The sequence below is a fragment of the Podarcis bocagei genome (assembly GCF_964188305.1).
Source record: "Podarcis bocagei genome assembly, chromosome: 7".
Lineage (NCBI taxonomy): Eukaryota > Metazoa > Chordata > Lepidosauria > Squamata > Lacertidae > Podarcis > Podarcis bocagei.
In genome coordinates, this window is record NC_138132.1 from 53,517,447 (window position 1) to 53,528,270 (window position 10,824).

The 10,824-nt window shown below is 46.3% G+C and overlaps 1 protein-coding gene across 5 annotated transcripts in view; it reads left to right on the top strand.

The window, feature by feature from the left end:
* The window catches only part of GSE1 (Gse1 coiled-coil protein), a 443,486-nt gene that overhangs the window by 301,207 nt on the left and 131,455 nt on the right, over positions 1-10,824 (top strand). The gene's annotated exons all lie outside the window — the stretch shown is intronic.

A 10,824-nucleotide genomic window follows, 5' to 3' on the forward strand; every position in this document is an offset into this window, starting at 1 on the left:
TCAACGGGCTATTAAGCAAGGAGGCAGCTCTTGAATTGGGCAGATAATGGCTTTGATTTCCCCCTCCTTCCTCATCATAGCAGCTGGTGAACGTATCTGTCTTTGTGCATATTATCGACACAAAGCATCAAGACCTTTCTTCCCCTCACTCCTCTTAAAAAAGGAACTTGAGGGGTTCTTTTAAAAAATGGCAGTATTATGTAGGTTATCTATATGTATGTGCATTTCATCTTTCTGCTGGAAACAAAGCGACTGGGAACCCATAGCAGCAGCAGCAACATCAGAGCTGGTTAAGCCAATTCTAAGACCTGAATGTGGGTGGTGCAGAAATGGGTTGATCAGACCTCTTTCACAGGGAGAAGTGGCCATGCACTTGTTTCATCATATGCCTGGCTAACAGCGCAACTGTTCACATTTATTGGGCCACTTGTGGCTGTTTTGCAATGAAGCTGTCCGCTTTTGCTTATTTTTTAATCTGTTTTTTATCTATGATTATTTTACATTGTTTTGTGCACTGCTTAGATATTATTATTTTGTTGTAGCCTAAATAAATAAATAAATAAAGCTGTGGTCAATTTTGCAAGCCATGCTGGGGTGGGGGGAACAGTGCAGGAACACCAAAAATGATTTCACATGATGCAGATCTCATCAAGCCTGTATGCATTTGACCACATGGATTGGCTTTTTAGTTTAATGTCATTCTCAGATTTGGGATTCTCCGTGAAATCTATGTGTGTGTTTTTTACAAAGTTGAGGGAGGTAGCATTTGGATGATATTCCTGCTTTGGGATCTGGAGTTGACGTTGCACTCTGCCTCTTGCAGAGGTATGCCCTGTACCCCAATATAAAACCTCGGTCAAGCTGCTAAGAGAGAAAAGTGGGGCGATTTTAAAAAGAGGATTTTTCTCTCTGACCTGCCTCCTCCCTGCTCTGAGCGGCTTTGGCCTCATCATCTCGTAATTAGAGCCATGTTTTATTCATGAGGCAGGTCGAGCAGATCAGGGGGCCAAGACGTGCCCTATTGATATAAATAACCCTCTTCATTCCCCTCCCGCGGGATGACACCCGATGAAGGAAGCCAGCCACTCTGGAGCAAAGGTCTGCGAGTGGCGTTAGAGGCCTGGCTGTGACTTGAGTCGGTTTTAGAAATCCTGATGGATGTCTTCATTTCACTTAATCAAAGGTCAGTGGCGGCAGGAAATCTTTGCTGAGTACCTCCTGCTTAATGAACGCTCGAGGTGGCTGCACTTTCCCCTCTGGGCTTATTGGCTGACACAGTCTTGTGCTCAGTTGGATGTACAGGGCAAGAGAGGACTGTTTCTGTCCTCTCCCCAAATCACAGGCACTTGGGAACCAGAACAAGGGGACCTTGGAACACAGCATTAGGACCTTGAGGAGGACAATGCGACCTTTTTCAGAATGTTATTGAAGGAGTTGTTGATCATGGTGTGTATTGGGTCTGTAGGAGTTATCTCTGGGAACAGGTTTAGCAAAACTGTGCCACTGAAAAAGGGTGAGTTATTTGCAGGGCGGTATAGATGTGCACAGTACTGGAAGCTGCACCTTTCAATAGAGGCACCTATATGCCTGGCAAAGGTACATGCTGGTGTGTTTATCTGTCCCTTTCTCTGTTTGCTGAATTACTTGTTCCTTTTGCTTCTACTAATAGCTTTCCAGAAGTGATACGTATGTCTGAATTTGGTAAATGAGGCTGCGGCCCTGCTCCAGGCAAGCGAAACCAGAGAGTCTGGGATGATTAGGGATCTAAGGGAAGGCAGGCGAGGTTGAACCTCAGGGTGCCCCTGTGCATTGCTGGATATGCCAGGCGTAGGTGGATTGCTCTGAGCAGAACATGTAATTCATATGAAACAGGTGGGTCTTGTGTCCTTTCAACACCTTCCTCCTTCTGCCACTCCATCTTTCCTCCTGTGTTCAGCATTTTCTGGATTTCCCCAGAAAAGCAGATGATGTGGTAATGCTCAGCTCAACTATGTGACTGGAATGTATAGCTAGGGCTGCTTACATGTACTCCTTGTTTGTTTGATGCGAACTGTGTGATGAGTACAGTTGTGCAAAATGTGCATAGTTGCATTATTTCTCTTACTTTGCATAATTCTGCCTATTTTGCAGAATTCTGGTTTGCTATTTATGGGAGGGGCAAGAACACTGAAGCCACACCTCCAGCCAACCACTGTTACGGCGTCTGAGGTTGCAGCAGGCATTGCCAACATGCTTCCAAGCATGTCTCCACCACCATAGGAGTTAGCAACTTTTTTTCAAAAAGGATGAAATCCAAGTTTTCTGGAAGCTGAATTGAGCACCCGCTTCTGCGTTCAGTGCTTCTTCTACTCTTCTATAGAACTGCAGCATAGAATGGGAAGACTTAACTTCAGGCAGCTAACTCCTCCAAGTATATTGAGCTGTCGTTCAGAAAGTTCTTAAGCAGACACAACACAGTGGCTTTGTGATTCTGGGTGGTGTGTTGGGAGATTGTTGACAAAGCAGGTAGAAGATAGGGAGATGGTTTATTGTGGCATTAGACAATGGCGGACAGGAAGGAGTTTGAGGAAAGGCATGGGATGCTTTGATGTTGGACGTGACTTGACCTGTTGCAAGATTTGTGATGCTCCTCCTTTCTGCAAATGTGGGTCAAAGTGGAGAAAGGAGATGGAACACGGGAACAGAGCAAGCTGCCTTATATCAGGTCTGACCACTGCTCAATCTCGTTCAGTGTTGTCTGCACTGACTGGCAGTAGTTCTGGATTTTAGGCAGGGGCCTTTCCCAGCTCTACATGGAGACACCAGGGATTGAACCTGGGATTTTTTGTGGGCGAAGCATGTGCTGTACCACTGAACTGCGTCCCTTTCCCAGATGCAGTGTTCTTAGCCTGGCACTCACTTAGCCACCCACTCCTTGGCAAAGGCAGTGGAGCTATTGTGGAAGGCTTAGGTGAGCTTGCCCAGCCCTCGCCTACACTGCAGGTGTTTGGAAAGTGTACCTGCCTCCAGGCCTTGGCCCTCTTTCCACATGGCCATTTAGAAAAGCAGCAGAAACCAAGGAGGCTGCCTGTTGCTAGTTTTGGTGGGCTGCCAACATGAGAGTTTCAGGTTCTCCTGCCTCTAACTGCCTTCACCCACTCATGTTGGCTTCCTGAGATTGTGGACAGAGGCCTTTCTCAGCCTTCCCACCTAAGATCCTTGAACTTGGGGCTGGGGAACCTGCTCCCACCAGCCTCAGGCAGTGTGCCCAATGACTCAGGGCTGATGTGAGTTGTAGTCCAACAACAACTGGAAGGCTGCATATTCCCCAGTGGGGAAGCCAGGGATTTTAATCTTTGAGCACATCCACAAAGAGAAAAATGGGGGCATTTGGGGAGACATTTAGGAATTTGAGACCAGCCAGTGTTAGATGTTAGGAAGTCTCTATACTTTATCCAGTTACTTGTTTCATGTGACCGCTGCAATTCCCAGGTGTTAGTTAATAGTACTAGAGATGAGATGGGGGGGGAGGGCTCCTATCATTCTCCAAGGATGCCTCACTGCCTGTCTTGTGAGTAGCAGGTCTTGCAACTCCTCTGGGCATCTGGGCAGGGCAACCTCTTAAAAGAAACTCAGTACTCAGGCAGGTGCTGCATAGGGCGTGACAGAAAGGTTTTTATATTTTGATTGGAAGGATGCTGAACTGAGTGATTCTGCCTCATGGATGCCTAGAAACACTAACTCATCTTTTGGAGTTTGCATTTACTCATAAAAGAGACAGGTTTTTCACACTGTCCAGATAACTCAGGCAGGGCTGCTGTTCCTTTGATGTGGTACCATCTTACACACTAGAGGGCACCAGTGAGGACTTTTTCCTTCCCGAGAGCAATTTCTGAAGTTCCCACTTAACATGGGCGGGGAGAGGTGGCTAATGTTTTTACTGTGGTGGAGGAGGAGGTTATAATTCAAACTGTGGACATAGGAACATAAGAAGAGCCCTGCTGGCCCAGACCTCCAGCACCCTGTTTGCCACAATGATTGGCAAAGCATGAAGGAAATAGATATTTCACATTGTTGTGTATGGTGGTTACTTTTCACTGATGAGGCTCATAGCCACTGGCAGGACATCTTCTGCGATTTTGCCTTTTCAAGCCACCAAAGCCAACGCCCAGCACCACATCTTATGATAGTGAATTCCACCACATGGTTCTATTTAGTGTGAAATTCTGGGTGCTTGTGTAGATTTGTATCTTATTTATTTCAATGATTCATATAATGCTTAACACTCTAGTTTCTAAGGGGTGACACTCCAGAATCTACTGTTTCTGCAGCTGCATAGAATAACCACAACTTGGGTAACATTCTCTCCACTTTCCCCTTACCATCTTTTTTGCTTAACAAAAGAGTTCCAAACACATATAGCATTCCTTGCACCTGCTGAGCTCTATTGTTTTTTAAAAGATCATTTCATAATTCTTGTTTTTCAATTAATCAAGTGTCTCTCTGAGCATGTTGTATCCAGAAGGAGCAATAGTATGGCTTACAGATGTGTGCTGGCTTGCCATCAGATGGCCTCAAGTTGCACTTGTTGCCTTCCTTTGATTCCCTTGGGGAGTAAAAAATCTAGGTGGTTGTGGAGGATGTTGCAGGTTTAATAGCCTCCCCACCTGAAGCATGCCCCCAGGCTCTGAGGCTGAAGGGCTCAGGTTCAATCCCTGTCTAAAATCCTAGATGGACCAATGAGTCTTGACTCGCTATAAGGCTGCTCCCTATGTTTCTTTGTCTTCTGAGGGTTCGGGAGTGGGTCCTTCCTGCTGATGAAAGATAAAATAAAAAGGCTGAAGGACTGGCCTGAACATCCCCTGCTCCTCCTGGCAGAAGCAATCCTGAGCGATGTGGGCAGATGCTGCTCTTGCCAAGGGGCCAGCCTGCGACATGATCTCCTGAAAAAGACTGTGTCATAGCAATTACTACCTTTGCTCACCCTTAATAAGAATAATATTGACGGGTTTAATTTAAAAACCTTTGGCCTGTCCAAGATATCTGCTCATCTGAGCCTGACTTGTGGCTGAGCTGCCTCACCTCATTTCTATGTCAGTCCAAAGGGCATTTGGCAAAGGCAAGGAAGCTCTCTCTCTCTCTCTCTCTCTCTCTCTCTCTCTCTCTCTCTCTCCTTTTCCCTTGTGCCATTCAGGCAGCGCAAAGGGCTCTCCGGAAAGGACACTCCCCCCCCCATAAGCTTGTGCACTCAATACACAAGGAGTGAACAATAGCTCATTTTCTGTGAGGCAGCTCTTAAGTACCCCTCCTGCTGCCCAGCACCATTTTTCCTTCCCATTAGCAAGCCCTGGAGGGCTGGCACACCGTAGACGTGAGCGATGTACAAAGGATGGCGGGGGAGAGAGAGAGAGCTCTGAGCTGGCACCCAGGCAGAGGGCGTGGGCAAGGCAAGCCATCCCTGAAAAACAAGCCCAGCAACAGCCACTGCTTACTGCTCTGCTTTCCTGGAACTGGCATCTTCCCTTGGGCAGATGTGCCAACGTGGATCTAGTAGGGCCATCTTGCATCTCTGGGAATTGGGTCATACCTGCTGAAAGCGGCAAACTGAGTCACAGAGCAAGAAATGGTTGGCCCTGGGCTGCTGAGAGGCAGCTTGGCAGGTTGGGAACAGGTGGTATTTGATTCCTGCCTAGGCCTTTAGGATCCTCCTGCACTGGCATTCTGAGATAGTGGTGATTTGAATAACCACCAGAAACAGGACTCAATCCAATCTTCAAGTGAGTGGAGCATTGTTGGACCTGCCTCTTGGGAGGTGTCTTGTCAGCTGTGGGATACGGGTGCACACTGTGGTCTAAACCACTGAGCCTCATGGGCTTGCCGATCAGAAGGTCGGCAGTTCGAATCAGCACAATGGGGTGAGCTCCCATTGCTCTGTCTCAGCTTCTGCCAACCTCACAGTTTGAAAGCACACCTGTGCAAGTAGATAAATAGGTACTGCTGCAGCGAGAAGGTAAACAGCGTTTCTGTGTGCTCTGGCACTCGTCGCAGTCCTCTATGTGGTTTAGTCATGCTTGCCACAGGAACCCGGAAAGCTGTGAGATGAGCGCCACACCCCATAGTCGCCTTTGACTGGGCTTAACCATCCAAGGGTTCTTTACCGTTTACCTTTACCTTGCCAGTTCACTGTGTATCCTTCAGCAAAGCAGCCTCAGTTTGCTCTCTGTAAAGAGGGGAGCAGGAGTGATCAACTTTGCAGAGTTATTGTGAGGGCACACTCAGGAACAACTGTAAAGCGCTTTTCTAAATATTGATTCTGTGGTGAATGACTGTAGCTCCAAAATTTCTAGCTTAAAATCTTTCTCCCTATGCTGGCTTGGCTGACTGTGGTTACTTGCAGACAATGGGGAAATCACTCATGTGCTGCTTCCTGCTTCAGTGTTACGTCACATCCTCTAGGTCTGATGGGTCCTGGGGATAGGGGCAAATGCAAGGAACTCCCTTCTTTCCTTCATGTTCTCAGCTATCAGTGTTGCATAACATCATCCGCTAACATGGTTTCTGTGCTAGGGAACCATTCTGGCTTCCAGAATGTCACCCTCCCTCTCACCTACATTTGGGTTAAGCTTAGGGAGAGCAAAGGCAGAGCCTGATTTTTTGAAACTAAGCCCAGCTTCTCTTGAGAGAAACAATTCTCCTCTAGAGCTTTATGTAATTAAAAAAAAAAATCAAATTGGCAAGCCACCCCTCCCTCTGTTCCTGCTCAATGATTGGCCTATAATTGCAGGTTTATTGGCTGTTCAGCTATTGTGTAATGACATGTTTGCAAATTAATTTTTATGGCTCATGCCATTAGCATATACGGTAGAGGAGGGGTTAGTATTAATTACCACCGTTGTTAGAGTAATCCTAGCAAATTAAAAACCTATAAAAGAATGACAGTTGACGGCACACAGGATTGTGAGGGGCAGGAACAGGAATGATGGGGATAGATGGGTGATTGGTTTTAAGCGACCATAGGCCGTGCTGCCTTATACCGAGTTCATCTAGTTTTGTATTGTATATACTGCCTGGCAGCTGCTCTGCAGAGTTTCAGACAGGAGTCTCCGCCAATCCTACCTGGAAATGCCAGGGATTGAACCTGGGACATTCTACATACAATTCAGATGCTCCACTACCAAGCTATGTTGCTTCCCCAAATGCTGTATGTGTTCATCATCAGTGGGAAGTCCAGGTTGGAAGATGTTGCTCTGATCACATAGGTAATTTATAGGCACAATGAGCTCTGAGACACGGGTGGAGTTCCCGTCCTGAAAAGAGCCTTTCCTCATTCATTCCAAGGGCCCACATTCCTTGCCCACATAGATTCTGTGAAACATGCCTCTGTGCATGCATTGGAAGGAGTATTTAGATTTGGGGAGCACAAAAACATGTGATGCAGATAAACTCCTGCCGTTCTTAATTCTGTTGGGTCTCATGTATTCTGTGGGATTTGTATAGCTGAAGAACAAGGATGCTCCATTAGCAGCATGCAAGGATCAAATCTCATGCAACCCAGATAGAAGAGGAAACATTTTTGGAAGTAAACCTGCATAGGTTTAGTGGCCTAAACTGCACCCCATTAAAATACTGCTGGGGAATAAGCCTGTGACTGGTTGTTTTTTTTTTAAGTAAAATAAAATGAAATTACTTGGTCTCTAGGGCACCTTAAAAGACCAACTTTTAATAGCATCTGTTTTCGTATTTCAACAGGGATGTGATAGATTCCTTTTTTACTGTAAAATCTGGTGGAAGAAATTAAGGTATATCACTTATAAGAGAAAGATTCCACTGGGGCATTTCCTCTTTAAAATTCAACCGATTGCCCTTCTATGCTAGTTTGTTGTTTTTATTGATTTGAGCAGCTGCCAATGTTGACTGCAGTTGTTGCAAGTTCCCACTCCTGAGAAGAAACAAGTTAGGTCCAAGCTAGGTGGGATGTCAGGAGAGTTGTGAATAGATCTCCTTTTTTTCCCATTACCAAAGGGAAGAAAGCAGGGTATGTGGGTTTTTTTATTAAAAAAAACTCTTATCACCATGCCATTTTCTCAATTTGAAGTCCCCCACCCTACAAAAAATTGCTTGTAGGGTGCGGAGACATACCGTAGGTTGCATTAATAGCATGCCATTAAAGACCTTTTTTAATGCATGGCTTCCTCCAAAGAATTGTGGGAACAGTAGTTCATTAAGGATGCTGGGAATTTTAGCTACATAAACTATAGTGCCCAGGATTCTTGGGGGGAAGCCGTTTGTGTTAAATGTATGTTAAATGCACTTTAGATGCAAGGTGTGGCTGTGACTCCAAAGATACACATATGTTACATATATGTCTTCTTCCATGAGCTAATAGCAGCTGGCACGGGGTGGGTGGGTGCAATTTGCAACAGGCTAACTCCTGCTTAGCATTCTGATTCATTTCTTCCACCTAGGTTGTTTTACATTTGGGGAAAATACTGGGAGATCAAGTCATGATCTATTGACATCACATCTAGTTTGGCCTTTCATCTATTTAGGGCACTACCTCCTTAAATAACCTGATTTGTTTGAATCCAAGGTCTGACTAGTGCCATAGTTTTTTCCCCCCTTGGGTGGCTGCTTCCGCCACCCTGGTGGAGGGATCATAGCTCAGTAGTAGCTGCTTTACAGGCAGAAGGTCCCAGGTTGATTCCCAGACACGACTGGGAAATACTCCTGCCTTGAAACCCTGGAAAAGAATGGTTTATATATGAGTTAAATGCTGGAGATCTTGAGGCAGGATGGACTTCACAGTTTTTTGGTCTGTTCTGACTTGGACAGGACACATACAAGGGTTTTAAAGAGAGTCAATTGCAGTTTTGTTTCTGAGTGTTGTGGAGATGTGTGTGTGTATGTGTTTGTCCCCCTTGCCCCCCCCATCTCCTGTGGTCAAATAGCTTTTGCAGGGGTTTGGGGTTTTTTTTTGCAACTGTACAGAAACCTGCTTTACCAGAGGCAAAAACAGCAAGAGGGTGGTCCGCTCCAGGAGTGGCAATCCATCTCTTCTACCTGCCTTCAGTATTTGTTTCCAGCTTCAGAATGGTACTGCACGATTACAATAATTCTCCCCTCTTGGGGAGACTTGCTTTCGGTATAGTTTTTACAGCCTCTTCCCCTCCCCTTTGCTGTTTGGTGAAATGATGTCGAGATCTGACAGTGATATATGGGCAGACTGTGGCTTCGTGGGTGGAGAAGTTACTTGCTTGTTTTTAATTGCAGACCATTCTCTCAGGAGCTTGGTTCTGTGTGCAGAAGCTTGGGGTTGTTGTTTTTGCTTGGGACTGGGTGGCCCACGCAAGGGAGAGGTGGGTGACACTTGCACGCACCCTTCCCCCCACCAAGCTGGCAGTCTTCCCCAGGGCTGCCGCCTTAAGCTGTTTGAAGGGCGCCTCATGACCAGCACAGGATGTGGCTTCCCTTTGCAATGCTGAGATATCGCACATTTGCCATCTTGAATTTGGGTGTCAAGAGCAGGCCACAGCTGGAGGAGGAAGAGCAGGATGGTGGAGAGGCTCAGAAATCCCGAATGCAAGTAGGTTCACTCCCCGGTAAACCAATTCCTATCACCTTCTGCCTGGTGATGAGTCCTGTGAGAGAATGCATCCTACCTAATTTGGTTAAACTAACTGCAACCATTTTTACCTGCTTAATAACCACTGTGGATATTTTAAGGTAATCTGGTCTGCAACTTGCATCTAAGTGCTGGGGCTGATCTGCAGGTGTTATCAGGTGGGCAAATGGGAGATTAACAGATTAAATCATATACAAGTTTCTGTTGTTGTTTTTTAATTCTGCTTAGCAGTATTGGTTCCTTTGAAACATGCACGGTGGTTAAATTTCAGATTCCTTGCCTTGAAATTCAAGAGTGTACCCTCTCTCTTATTCCTGAGAGCCCTCCTGGCCCACAGTTTTCATGTTCCAAGAAGCTTTAATGCTCAAAGGCTTGGGGTTGCAAGGAGAATTTAGAAAGGAGAACACAGTTATCTGTAAGTTTAGATTAACTCTCTCTGCGGTGTGCATTCCATATTTCTATGATGGAAACAAAGACAGTGGTGGGTCAGCCTTTGCCTACTCTCTCTGTTCAGGTTTGTATTGCATGGGCCACACAATAGGGTGGGATGGGACATGGGCGTAACCGGGATTTTTTGGGGGGGCTAGGCTTTTGTTTGAGGGGAGCAGAATCTCAGATTTGTATTGATTTGGTACTGATTTAGGGGCTAGCTGCCCCCTGCTCCCCTTGGTTACACCCTTGGGGTGATGGAAGCCAACTAGCATTCCAAATTGTGGCAGAGTACAATCAGTGTTTCATCCCAGAAGCAGCAGGTTAGGAACTGTGTCAGTTTTGCCAAAGGCTGCTAGCTGGAAAGAGCTTTTAGGGCAGGTTATGACACTGGGGAGACCTGCCTCTCCCCTCCCTCCCTCTCAAGATAGTTAACTCTAGATCCTGCTATTCTTCTCAGTCTTTTGTATTCAAAGCAGGAGGGTGAAAGAGGGAGGCTTCCTCACAGCAAAGGACAAAGTTCTCCTCTTGAGTCTTACTCCCCCTTTTAAAGGGGGGGGGGGTTAAGCAGCTTGTGCATTGTGTGTGTGCGTGCACATGCCTGTGTGCGTGCGTATGCATGTGTAGGGGGGAATGTTATTATTTGCCCCCCCGGACCAACAGCTGCTGTACATGGAAACTGGAGCCAAGAGAAGGGGCAACCTGGTGAAGACATAGGCAGGAGGGGACGAGTGGGTAGAAAAAGCTATTTCACTACTTGTTTGGAGGTCCTTCCCAGCCCCGAACCCAACTGT